The sequence below is a fragment of the Equus quagga genome, chromosome 15 (assembly GCF_021613505.1).
Source record: "Equus quagga isolate Etosha38 chromosome 15, UCLA_HA_Equagga_1.0, whole genome shotgun sequence".
Lineage (NCBI taxonomy): Eukaryota > Metazoa > Chordata > Mammalia > Perissodactyla > Equidae > Equus > Equus quagga.
Genome location: NC_060281.1, coordinates 64545462 through 64559279, shown reverse-complemented (window position 1 = coordinate 64559279; position 13818 = coordinate 64545462). Strand labels below are relative to the sequence as shown.

The window sequence follows — 13818 nt, the reverse complement described above, 5'->3', positions numbered from 1 at the left end:
TCTGCAAATTTGGAGGTAATCGCACGTTTACAGAGAAGTGGCAGGTAGGGAACCTGAACGTTTTTACCTAAACCATTGGGGAGTACGTTGACACCCCCCCACCCCCTGGCACTTTTCCATGTTTTTCTTGGAAACCAGGACTTTCTCCCAAGGTCGCATCAGGAAATAACAACACATCAGACCCACTCAGGTGTCTCCATTTGTCCTAACGCCACCTGCTGTTGGAAGGGCCCGACCCAGGTTCACCGTGCACCCGGCTGTCCTGTGGTTTTATGACCTCAGCCTGGCGTGGCTCCTGGGTCTCCTTGACCCCCATGGCCTTGGCACTCGTGAAGATCGTGGGCCAGCTGTCCTGTGGCCGCTGGTCCATGTCATTGGCCTGAAGTGTCCCCACAGTTACATTCCAGTTCTCCGTCTTTGGCAGGAATGTCACAGAATGATCCTACGCACGGTCTTTCCATTTTAGGTGAGTCACTGTTTAAACACCTGGAGACGTCGTGTAAAATTCTGGATTTTCAGTCAAAGTCTCTTTTTACCTCAGACTATGCTTAGAGAAGCTGTGGGCCCCCCCGGGGAGGCCTGCATCCATGATGACAGACCCAGAGTGACCCCTCAGAAGGAGGCCAGAGGTCTCAGGCCACAGCAGTGAGGACAAGGACCCCAGGCGAGGTCAGCAGGCAGGCCCAGGTGCTGGCTGACCTCAGTGTGACTCGGCCTTGTGAGCCAACACACAATCCCATGTGCGTGGATGTTGAGTTTACAAAACACCCACACGTTGACCTCAGGGGCCAGAACATGCAATCTAGTTCCCAGTTTACAGGTAGGGAAACTGAGGCAATGGTCTTCTGGTCTTCACTCGAGTGGCCATAGCAAATACCACAGATGGGGCTTAACCCCCAGAAACTTATCTCTCACAGTCCTGGAGCTGGGATGTCCGGGTCAAGGGTCGGCAGATTGGTTCCTGATGAGAGCCACTTCCTGGTAGGTAGACGGCCCCCTCTGGCCTGTGCTCACATGGCCGAGCGAGTGAGCTCTGGTCTGTTCTCCCTATAAGGACACTAATGCCATCGTGGGGCCCCATCTTCATCACCCAGGCTGTCCCTAACCACCTCCCGAGGGCCCCACCTCCTAGCACCTGCCCTGGGGTTAGGGCTTCAGCATCCAGACTGGAAGGGACACAGACAGTACCCGACCTGCAGGGAGAGTGGGCCGCAGCACCGGGGCCACGGCACGGGTGGGACTGAGGCAGGCTCAGATCCTGCCACACCTCACCCCCTCCCACCACCTTTCCTGGGAGCAGATTTGGGGGCTGCAGGGGCCCTGGGGACTCATGGCTCCAAAGAATAGTCATGACAACACAGTTCCTGGTCCTGTTCTGCACTTGACAAATACAAGGTCCTTTGACCCCTCCCGGCGTGCCTAAGGGGAGGGGATGTGGTCCTCTCCACTTTCCAGATGAGGAAACAGGCTGGGCGAGGGGTGGTGAGTTTGGGAAGGTCAGGCGTTTAGTGGGTGAGGGAGCCGGTCGTGCTCTGTGGGTCCTGCTCAGACTAGTGTGGCTCTTCCTGTGCCCTGGGCCCCGGGGGTGGCTGCACGTTGGAATCCCAAGGATGAGGAGCAGCCGTCCCTCCAGGGCTCTGGGGGCGGTGTCCTCCCAGCTCGCAGGGCGGCTCCAGCCGCTGTGTGCCTGCCAGCCTCCGTCCCCAGCTGGGAACTGGGCCCTGCTGGTCCTGCGGTCCCTACCCGCCCTGAGTCCACAGTGGGTGGCAGGACCCTGGTGTGCCAGCAGAAACGAGAGGAAAGAGAAGCAGACCGACCCCAGTCGCCACCCCGACCCCCGTCTGCTCTCCCTGGGCCGTTTGCCCCACTGCGACTGTGTGACGAGTCGCCCGGAGCAGGTTGTGGACAAGTTCTCTTGAGTCAGGGTTCCAGTTCTTTGGGTACTTGCATGTTCCGGAGTGGAGCTGCTGGCCCCACTGAGGAGCCCTGGTGCACTTCCCATCTAGTGAACGCCCTTAGAGCACAGTTCTCGTCATGAGACAAGCGTTCCAGAAAGAACGGAGCCCCAGGGCTCTGCAAGGGGCAGCCAGGGCTGAGAGCTGTCTCTCGGGATTGTGGTGGAATTGAGCTCCCAGGCCAGCCTCCTCACACCGGGCAAGGGCATGCAGGGGCCAGGGTCACACCACCCGGGAGGGCCCTGGCGAGCTGCAGGCCACAGCAGCATGGCCCTGATGCAATCCCGTGCCATCTTGCTGCACAGCTGCCCCGCTCAGCCTGGACTCTGCCCTGCCCTGGGCCGCCCCCTCCGGCCTCGGGCTGCCCCCTCGTCCAGGCTCCGTTGAGAAGTGCCCAGGGCGTGTTGCTTTGTGGAGTAGCTGCCTGTCCCCGAGCCTGCCTTTCCCGGGTCTGAGAAGCCGGGCCGTTGTTTACATCTGTTCCTGTGCTCCTCACCGGTCACTCAGCGGCTGGTCTGTGACCTGGGGCGGCATTTCTGAGCACTGCCCCTGAGGCACCAGTGCCATAAGACGGTTTGTGAGTGTTGTGATCGCATTTCCCTGAGTTTTTGTATTTTCATGTGAAATCAGAATGTGTCTTAAAATTGATGATGGAGGGTCGAAGTTCAACCTGCAGCACTTGGTTCTCAGGAAGTGCTCTGTGTGTCAGAAGTGGTATCAGTGATGCCTGGGCCCTGGGACCCGCACCGCCCGCCCCCATCAGCGGCCCCAGAGCACTGCAGGCACCGCAGGCTGCCGGATGACTGGGGTCTCCGTGGTCTCAGGGACTCAGAGCCACTGGCAGCCGGCCATGAGCTCTCGTTCCCTTTAGACTCCGTGTCCTGGAGAGCTTTTTGGAGAGGTGACATTTGTGCTGCGACCTGCATGGTGGGAAGGAGCTGGCTGCCGGGAGGTCCAGGCAGAGGGAACAGCCAGTGCAAAGGCCAAAGGCTGGAGTGAAAGGCTGGTGGGTCAGGGAAACAGAATGAGGCCAAAGGTCGGGGTAGTAGGCCCAGGTCACAGGGCTCCAGTGGGCAGAGCTGGGATTGGAAGCCAGGGCCCAGATGCACCCCACTGCACCTTACCACGCTGTGGCTGGGATGGGGACAGAGAGTGGCCAGCAGAGGCATATCTTACATATGGTCCAGCACACCCTGACCGTCCCTGCGGCAGGCGCCACACTGGAACCCAAACAGCATCCACCACACCAGGCGTCCCTGCGGGTGGAAAGGCAGCTGGGAGTCAGGGGCGGCGCTGGAGGGGGACCCAGGGTCTCTTTCTTTCTGAGCCGGGCGTCGCAGCAGGAGGAGATTTGCACCAGCTTGCCCCTCAGCTTGCGGGAGTGAGGAGGCGCGGCTTCACATTCGGATTGTGGTGCGTCCCGACCGCACTGACACTCCCTTTTGGCTTCAGTCCATGCCTTTTTCACACCACAATTGCATTGTGGTGATGCGCGCACAACGTAAGATTCACCTTAGTGATGTTGACTGCATTCACGGTGTTGTGCAGCCACTGCCGCCGTTCATTTCCAGAGCGTGTCCACCGCCCCAGAAGGAAGCCCCGGGCCCATTAGCATCACACCCGGGCCCTGGCAAACTCCTGTCTACTTTCTATCTCTGCACCTCCTAATTCTCAGCACCTCGTCTCAGAGGAAATCGTGCAATAGTTGTCCTTTTGTGTCTGGCTGCTTGTACATAACCTTTTCAAGGCTCACGCACGTTGTGGCATGAATCAGTGCTTCGTCCCTTTTTCTGGCTGAATGAGACTCCACTGTATGACTGTGCCAATCTTTGTGTGTCCATCCATTGGCTGATGGGCCTCTGGGTCGTCTCCCCCTTTTGGCTGTTGTGACCAGAGCTGCTGGGAACAGCTTGTACAACTCTGTGTTGAGTCCGGGCTCCGGGTCTTTGCATGCATCTACAGGCGTTGGGCTCCGCTGAGGAGCTGTGGTGAGCTTGCTGTCCAGGGAACACTCCCGGAGCGCGGCAGGAAAGGGCACTCTGCCCCGGGAGGGTGGGGTGCATGCGCAGGGCGTCTGTTCCCTCAGCTAGCTGGGGTCAGGCCTGGAAGGGCAAAGCCCCTCGTCCTCCCACTCGCCCTTCCGCCCACCCGCTGGGCTGTGTCTGTGGACCCAGCAGTTGAGCCAGGGGAGGGAGTGGGCTGAATGGACTTGACCTCTAGGCTGGAGCACGGGAGTTTCAACCCCTCAGCCTGCTGGACTCGTCCACTGCTGGAAAGCATTGATGCTTTGAATGCCATCGCCCGGGGCTTGTGTGGTTCCCTGCACTCCGGTGTCCTACAGACATGTCCCTAAACCATCTGGGTTTGAGACCCCGGGCCTGCAGGGCTGTCTTGGTCCCGGGAGCGAAGCAGTTCCCACAAAGGCCCACCAGGTGGGTCCTGGAGGGTGAGCAACCCCCAGTGCCAGGTGAGTCCAGGGTTGCCCAGGTGTGGACTCAGCCATACAGCTGGGCTGGACCTGGCTCCTAGGGGTCAGCAGCTGAGGCTGGGGTGTGAGATGGGGGTGAGAGCCTCCGGGAGCCCAGGGATGAGCAGATGCTTTCAGGGACATTGGATGCTCTGGAGTCCAGCAGTCGCCCCTGTGAAAGTCATGTCTCTGATCCATTTGGAGCCCATGCTGGAGTTCATCACCCATCCGCAGGGGGACCAGGGCAAAGTGAGAGCACCCTTCTGAGCATTTGGAGAGCATGACATTTCCACGAGTGGCTGTCGGGAGCAGATGCACGTGCTGTTTCACATGGTCCCAGAACGTCACACCCCAACTGGAGGTGAATCGGAGGCAGGGCGGGCCCGGAACCATCTTCCCTGGACGTCGGGAGTCAGAGCACCGCTAGCATGTGTCAGAAGCGCATGGTGAGCAGCCCCAGCAAGAAGGCTGAATCCTCCGCAGGTGCCGTGCAGCACAGTGTCGGGGTCACTGCCAAGAGACCCCCAAATGGCCAAACAGGAGGCTTGATTTCCGGCCTCCAAGTCCAAAGTGCACACAAAAGGGCCACATGAGAGGCTCGTGTGCTCCTCTCTGGGCAGGACAGAAGGACAAAGGGAGGGGAGGACTGACTCACGAAGGGAAGGAGCACCGTCCTCCCTCCCCACCCCAAGCTGGAGATGTCGGGGGACCCAGGGTCCCCTCAGCTTTGCTCTCCTACACGTGCAGCACAGGACAGAGGTGGCTGAGGTCTCAGGAGGTGTTGGGTGCATGCATTCAGCAGACACTCATCCTCATGTTCATTCATGTGCTTTGGGGAGAGCCTAGTCTGCTCCAGGCACTGTTCCAGGCACAGGGGACAGTGGTGAACTCGGCCCGCATGGGCAAGTGCTCTCACAGGCCAGTGTCGGGGAGGACATGGGTCAAGGGGAGCCCTAGTGGGCGTGTGACTCTCTGCAGCCTCTTTGGAACAGAAGTTGGCATGATTTTGTAAACGTGGACCTTTGTGCACTTTGTCCCTCTGCAGACCCACCCCTGGGTATGCCCTCAGGGAAACGGGGGGGCGGGGGGACAGCAGGAGCCTGAGTGAGAATGTCTGTCACAGCCGGTTCCTAACAGCAAAACTCTGGAAACAACCCACACTCCATCATCAGAAGAAAGGACGGGTCATCCCGTCTAGATTCCCAGGCAATATTTGGCAGCAGCAAGAAGGAGAAGTCACTGCTGCCCAGAACAGCCCAGAATGGGCCCCATCAACATGGCATTTAATAAGAAAAGCAGGATGCAAAAGACGGATGCTGTTGATAAAGGATGATGCAAACAGGGAAAATCACGACGCACAGAGCTATGAAAATGAAAAGTAGTAAAGCTCTTCCTCAAGGAGGGCGCCAGGCAGATGTTAGAAAGTTCAAAGGAAAATAAACAGACGCCTCTATAGATAAGCATATTGAAATGAATGTGTCAGTGAAGGAAAATCTGTTTTTTCCTGTGGGATGGAGGGAAGCTAACTGACCCTCTGTGCATGAGAAAGTTTGCGTGTCTGTCAGTGAAACAGCTCGGAGACGATGGAGGCGGGAACCAAAGGGCCTGAGAGCAGCGGAAGCAGCGCTGTGCGTGCCCCAGGCTGCATCACTTCCCTTGGAATGTTTTTCCATCGCTTTGCTTTCAGCCTGTGTGGGTGCGTACATCTAAGGAGAGTTTCCAGCAGGCAGCACAGAGTTGGGTCTGGGTTTTGAATCCGTTCAGCCACTCTCTGTCCTAATTGGGGAGTTTGATCCATTTACTCTCATGAACAGACGTTTACATTTCCGTAGTTGTAATCCAGTTGCATAAAGCCTTTACCACAGGGACAGGCTTATCACTGCCTCCAAGTTCCTCCTTTCTGTTAGTCTTGTCATCTCTTCTCCTCTTTTGCCACCTTCCTGTGTTTGTTGATTTTTTAAATATTGATATGCTTTGATTCCTTTCTCCTCGTGTCAGTGTAGAGGTATTTTCTGTGGTTACCTTGGGACTTACATAAAATATCTTATAAAAGTCTATTTTAAGCTGTTAACAACTTACGTCCAATCCTATAAAAACCCCTACATGTTAGCTGCCCCCGCACATACATTCTATGATGCTGTTGTCACAATTTATGTCTGTTCATGGTGTGTATCTTTTAAAAATATTTTTTAGTTACAGCTATTTTGTAATACTTTGTCCTGTAACTTTATACTGGAATTAAAAGTGACTTCCCTGTGCCGTCACAGTGGTCGAGGGTCCGGTGTCCATCTCTGTATTTGCCTCTGCCAGTGGGTTCCATACTTTCTTAGGCTGATGTTTCTTCTGCACTGTGATGCTGTTTCATAGAGCTCAGAAACAAGCAAAACTGAAAGATACAATGTCTACAGGTGTGTATACACCTAGACAAACACGTGTACATGTTCTATATGCGCTAGGACTGTTTTGCAAAAGCCAGAGGATGATGCAACTCATGGGTGAATCTTACAGACATGATGCTTCCTGAGAGAAGTGACACATGAAGAACGAGTGCTGTGATCCATCTTCGTAAAGTTCAAGGACAGGCAACACCGACCTGTGGAGAAAGAGGCCAGGATAGTGGCTCTGTTGTCGGGAGTGACGGGCACTGAGAGCTTTCTGGGCTGCAGGACAGCCCTGCGTGTTGAGCTGGGCGGCAGTTACATGGGTGCAAACATTTGCAAAAATGAATCACCCATACCCTAGGATTAGTGCACTAACTGCGTGTAAGGTACGCCTCAAAGTTAAAGCCCACGAATGATGAAGACGAAATTCAGGCACGGGGGAGCTCTGACTCGGGAGCTGAGAGGACGGAACAGGAAGGAAGAGATGGAAATGGGAACTGCCAGGAATGTCGCAGTTCTTCGTCTGGGTGGTGGTTTCAGGTTGATTCTGGTCTAATCATGCCGCCCCTATGCGCCACATGCATTATTTTATGTGTAGTCAATAGTAGTGAAGGGGCTGCCCCGTGGCCGAGTGGTTAAGTTCGTGTGCTCCACTTCCGTGGCCCAGGGTTTCACCGGTTTGGATCCTGGGCTTGGACATGGTGCCGCTCGTCAGGCCATGCTGGGGCAGCATCCCACACAGCACAACCAGAGGGACCCCCAACTAGAACATACAACTATGTACTGGGGGGCTTTGGGGAGAAGAAGGAAGAAAAACAGTAGTGAGGATTTTTAAAGTAGGCGTATAGGGACATCCAACAACAGCGAGCGCTTTTCTCCCTTATTTCTCATGCGGTGTTTCTGACCCCAAGGACATTTTCAAGCTTAGGAAAGAAGAGAAAGCAGTTTGATGAGCAGCCACTTACACAGCACCTGGGCTTGGTTATTGTAGGCATCTGCCTATTGCTTCATTTATTTTCGTCTTTGCTGAAGTAATTTCATGGTGAAGTACAGACATCATGACGTCTTACTCCTAAGCACTTTGTACTTCTCTCTAGGAATAAGGACATTTTAATGTGTCAATTGTATCTCAATAAAAAAAGAATAAGGTCCTGTTCCTACATGACAGCCACAGCAACGTCATTGTCACACTTGACAAAATTAACAATAAAGCCCTAATGTCATTTCATACCATCCATATTCAACGTGCCCCCTTCTGCCCCCAAGTGTCTCTACGGTAGATTTGCTCAAACGAGGACCCAATCCAGAACCACATGTTACATTTGTAAATCTCTTTCATTTTTTTAAATGCCCTTTATTTTTTTAATTTTTTTTTCCACGGAAGACTGGCCCTGAGCTAACATCTGTGCCCATCTTCCTCTACTTTATATGTGGGACGCCTGCCACAGCATGGCTTGCCAAGAGGTGCTGTGTCCGCACCCGGGATCTGAACTAACCCGGGCCGCTGAAGCGGAACATGCGAACTTAACTGCTGCGCCACCGGGCCGGCCCCTACAACAGATCCCCTGTTTTTTCCCATGCCTTTAACGTGATGACCAGCCAGGACCAGTTGTCCTGTGACAGGTGCTTTAAACGAACAAAGCAGCCCAGGGTGGGACGATGGGGGATAGCTGGGCAAGCGGCCTTTGGTGCAGGCAGTCAGGGACGCTGCTCGGAGGAGGGGACGTCGGGGCTGAATCCTGAAGGGCACCAAAGAGCCAGCCACACAAAGTTCCAGGGGGAGAGTGTGCCCAGCAGGAGCGAGGAGCAGCGCAGAGACCGGTGTGGGTGGCGGGTGAGCCGGTGGAGGCGTTAACTGGGGTGCCAGGGAGGCTGGCGAGAGCCAGAGCATGAACAAGCTGAGTGAATGAATGAACAAATGCACACAAACATTCCTGTTAGGTGACCGCCTGAGTCTGTGAGTCATTCCTTGGGCACTGTTCATCATGTATGGTCAGCTCCTTCAGTCCTTCAGTCCTCGTGACACCATTTCCTGACTGTGCCCGTCAGGATGCAGGTTTGTTCCCAGCTCCGCTATGCGGTCATTACAGGATTGGCTGGAGCTCTCAGGGGACAGGCTCCAATGTCTGGCCGTCTCAGACGCTGCCACACCAGGGGCACACGGCTCAGGAGGAGCTGCGAGGAGCTCCATCCCGGGGACCGCACACCCTGCTCCTGCTCAGTGCACGGCTCCAGCCCACGAGGCACCCAGAACCTAGGAGGCTGGAAATATCCCAGTAGCATTGTGGTCCCATCTTACAGGTGAGGAAGCCAATTAAAAAAGGATAAAAGTCAGTTGCCACAAAGGCCGGGAGAGTTGGCCCCAGAGAACGTGCGCACTTTGATGACCAGGCTGCAGGCTGAGGATGAGGTTGGGTGCGGTGGGTGTGGCTGCTCAGAGAGCCTGCGCCCCGCCCCATGACACAGGCCAGAGGAGTTCTGCCCTCTGTCTCAGGAGGCTGGAATCTGCTTCCGACACTGGCTCCCCAGCCTGGAGGCTCCCCAGGTTCCTGAGGAGGCCGTGCAGTGGGTGCCCGAGGCCACAGACCAGGAGCCACGAGGCCTTGGCCCAGGGCCGGGGGAGTCATCTCATTCCCCAGCCTCTGTTTTTGCCCCTGAAATGATTGTCCTGCCCATTCTCTGTGCCCCCCACACCCAGACCAACGAATGGGCAGGCCAGGCTCAGGGCCCTGGAGGCAGATCTCTTCAGGCTGCCTCTGGTCCTCTGGCTTCCCCCAGGGTTGGCCAATCAGAGGCACAAGAGGGAGATGAGAGGGCGGGGGTGGGGGAGGGGGCACTTAGTCCCCCTTCCCTCCGCCCTCCCAGCTGTGAGATCTACAGCCACAGCTCCTGCCTGGCCCCCACCCCCTCCCCACCCCCTTCCCCACTTGCTTCCCACCACCACAGGCCTTGCAAGGTCGCCGCTCCTCACACACAGCTGTGTGAGGGCCCCTTCATCAACGCCCACCCAGCGAAACCCTTCTGAGTGGAATTCTGTGTCCTGCCGGGATGCTGGCTGATGTAGAGGTAATAACAATGCTTACATCATCGGGTCTGGAGGTTAGAGCCATGTGACCATTCACACAGCAAGTACCAACTGAGGGCTTCCAGAGGGCAGGTACCAATTTAGGTTCTGGAAAATCCCTTCCATCGTGGAGTTTAGATGGTGGTAGGTGCCCTGGAGGAAAATAAGACAAGGAAGTGGTATCGATGTGCCAGGGGAGGTCACAATTCTAAATCGGTAGGTCAGGACCTGAGGGAGAGGGGAAGCTGGGGAGATCCGGGGGAGGACAGGTCCCTCCCGGCACGCACACAGCAAATGCAAAGGCCCTGGGACAGGAGCATGCCTCTTGTGTCCAGGAAGAGCTTGAGGCAGGACAGGGAGGCACACAGTGTCCAGCTTGGAGCATGGGCTCCTATGCTGAGTGAAGGGGGAACCACTCACCCCGCCTTGGGTTTTTAAAGAACTGTGGCCTCCAGAGACAGAAGACTGTGGTGGAAACCAGCTAGAGGCTGGGGATGGAACCCAGGAGGGCAACGCTGGTGGCAGAAACCAGCGTCTCCCACCTGCGTAGGTGCTGTACTGGGCTGAATAGTGTCCCCCAAAACTCCTGTCCACCTGGAACCTCAGAATGTGACTTTATTTGGAAATAGAGCCTTTGCAGATGTACTTAGTTGAGGTCATACTGATTAGGGTGGGCCCTAAATCCAGTGACAAGTGTCCATATAGGAAGAGGAGAGGACACAGACACAGAGGGAAGGCAGTCATGTGAAGACAGAGGCAGAGATTGGAGTGATGTGGCCACAAGCCAGCAAGCGCCAGGAACCCTCAGAAGCTGGAAGAGACAAGGAAGTCTCCTCCACTAGAACCTTCAGAGGGAGCACAGTCCCAGCCACACCTCAATCTTGGACTTCTGGCCTCCTGACCCAGAGAGAAGAAATTGCTAGGAGCTGGCCCCGTGGCCAAGTGGTTAAGTTCGTACACTCGGCTGCAGGCGGCCCAGTGTTTCGTTAGTTCGAATCCTGGGCGTGGACATGGCACTGCTCATCAAACCACGCTGAGGCAGCGTCCCAGGTGCCACAACTAGAAGGACCCACAACGAAGAATATACAACTATGTACTGGGGGGCTTTGGGAAGAAAAAGAAAATCTTTAAAAAAAAAAAAGAAAAAGAAATTGCTATTGTTCTCAGCCTCCCAGTTTGTGATAAGTTGTTACGGCAGCCCCAGCAAAGTAACACAAGTGGTGAGAAGGGACAGGATTCTGGATCCGTTCTGAAGATGGAACCAGCAGCATTTCCAGATGTAGAAAGGGTGGGTCAAGGATGCCTGCGAGTTTCTGGCCTGAGTAGCACCTAGGAGGGAGCTGGCCCCCGGAGATGGGGAAACATGCAGTGAAGGTGACCCCGAGTTGCCAGGCGGCCAAGCCTGTCACGAGACCAGCAGGAAAGCAGCCGAGATGCCCCCGGGCTGGGGCTGCCCAAGCAGAGGTCCCTGCCTCTCCCACTTCCCCAGCCCCATCCCCAGCAAGACTGCTCTGCTCTAAGCCCCTTGGTGGGCAGAAGGGAGTTGTCCGCAGATAGGCTGAGGCCCACCCTAAGCGCAGAGGGCAGGGCCTGGAGCTGGGGACCAGCGAGGGGCAGGCGGAGAGCGGCCCTTCTCTGCACGAGGCCTCCTGGGCCTTCTCCTGCTCCCCAGAGAGGAACCCCGGGGCCTTTGCACTGGCTGGTCCCTTGGCCTGAGTCCTGTACCCATGGGCGCTTTGACCCTGCCCTGGCCAGGTCCCCTCTCCCCACAGGTGGTTCCCTCACCTGTAAAACAGAATGATGGTTCATAGTAGCATTTTTCATAATAGCCAAAGTTAGAAAAAAAACCAAATGTCCATCAACTGATGGATAGAAAAATGGTGTATCCACACAATGGAATAGTATTTAGCAATGAAAAGGGATGGACTACCAATAGGTGCTACGACATAGACGAACCTTAAAAACAGGAGGTTCAGTGAAAGGAGCCAGACAAAGGTCACACAGCGTATGACTCCATTCATACGAAATGTCCGGAACAGGCACACCTGGAGATACAGGGAGCAGATTAGGGTTGCAGGGGCTGGGGGTTTGGGAGTGCCTGTTATTGGGCAGGGGGCTTCTTTTCGGGATGATGAGAATGTTCTGGCATTAGATACTGGTGATGGTGACCCAACCCTGTGAATATACTTAGAACCACTGAAGTGTTTTGTTTTGTTTTTTTTTTAAGGAAGATTAGCCCTGAGTTAACATCTGCTGCCAATCCTCCTCTTTTTGCTGAGGAAGACTGGCCCTGAGCTAACATCCGTGCCCATCTTCCTCCACTTTATATGTGGGACGCCTACCACAGCATGGCTTGCCAAGCGGTGCCGTGTCCGCACCCAGGATCCAAACCAGCGAACCCCAGGCCACCGGAGCGGAATGTGCGCACTTAACCGCTGCGCCACCGGGCCGGCCCCTGAAGTGTATACTTTAAAGTCATGAATTTTATGGTATGTGAATTATAACAGAAATTTTTTTTTAGCTAAAAACAAATGGAGTACTGTTTGACCCGCCTACCTCTGTGGTGACTGGAAAAGCAGCCTGGGGTGGGGACAAGTGAGGTGTCTGGGGGGTCACCCCACTTGTCACAGGCACTTCACTCACTCAGGCTAGGCTGTTGCATGCGGATGCTGGGCTCACAGTGGAGCTCCAAGACGTGCAAGTGTGTGTTTCTGAGCCGTCAGGCCTCAACTTTCTCCTCTGTAAAATGGGGGAGTCATAGTGCCACCTGCGGGGGTGTGGCGAGGAGGAAGTAGGCAGTTTCTGTGGAGCACCTAGGGCAGAGCCTGAATAGAGTTCTCAGTCATTTCCCAGGCCCCTTCGAGCCCCTCTCCCCAAACCAGAACCCCCTGAAGACCTTTCTTGGGTTTTTTGGGTGCAATTCACCTGAGACAAAATTATCCATTTTATTTCTTTTTAAAGATTGGCACCTGGGGGCCGGCCCCGTCATGCAGCCGTTAAGTTCACGTGTTCTGCTTCAGCGGCCCAGGGTTCACCGGTTCGGATCCCAGGTGCCGACTTACTCACCGCTCATCAAGCCATGCTGTGTCAGGCATCCCACATATAAAGTAGAGGAAGATGGGCACAGATGTTAGCTCAGGGCCAGTCTTCCCCAGCAAAAAGAGGAGGATTGGCAGTAGATGTTAGCTCAGGGCTAATCTTCCTAAAAAAAAATTAAATAAATAAAGATTGGCACCTGAATTAATATCTGTTGCCAATCTTCCTTTTTTTTCTTCTTTTCCCCAAAGCCCCCCAGTACATAGTTGTATGTTTTAGTTGTAGGTCCCTCTGGTTGTGGCATGTGGGATGCCATCTCAGCATGGCTTGATGAGTGGTGCCGTGTCCGGCCCAGGATCTGAACCAGTGAAACCCCGGGCCACAGAAGCGGAGCGCATGAACTCAACCACTTGGCCACAGGGCTGACCCCCAAAATTATCCATTTTAAAGCAAACAATTCAGAGGCATTTAGCACATTCACAGTGTCATACAACCACCATGTGTATCCAGCCCTGGGAACCACCAACCTCTCTGTCTCTGAGAGTTTACCTGTTCACGATATTTCATACAAAGGGGCCATGCTATGTATGACTTTTGACTTGCCATTGTTGTAGGCTGCCAGCGTATGAGAAAATAAAAACATGTCTCCACGTGGTTATACAAATTGTCCTTTCTAAAAATTCTAGCCAAACTTCAGATGCGTTATTTGGAGAATCATGGTACCCTGTTATCACCAGCTTGGACTTATTTTATTTATAATATGAAAATCTATGAATGCCCCAACCTGCTCAAGAACTGTCCCCCTATCCTTTCTTTTTTCTTTTTTCGAGGAAGATTAGCCCTGAGCTAACCTTTACTGCCAATCCTCCTCTTTTTGCTGAGGAAGACTGGCCCTGAGCTAACGTCCGTACCCAT

The 13818-nt window shown here is 54.7% G+C and overlaps 1 long non-coding RNA gene across 1 annotated transcript in view; it reads right to left on the bottom strand.

Annotated features, from left to right (window-relative positions):
• Positions 1–5456: 5456 nt before the first annotated feature.
• The window catches only part of LOC124226442 (uncharacterized), a 17749-nt gene continuing 9387 nt past the window's right edge, over positions 5457–13818 (bottom strand). Inside the window, exons 3-6 of the long non-coding RNA XR_006885307.1 lie at positions 11824–11912; positions 9887–10020; positions 7769–7896; positions 5457–7015 (exon numbers count right to left, since the gene is read on the bottom strand). This is a non-coding gene — a long non-coding RNA (uncharacterized LOC124226442). The remainder of the gene's footprint in view (positions 7016–7768; positions 7897–9886; positions 10021–11823; positions 11913–13818) is intronic.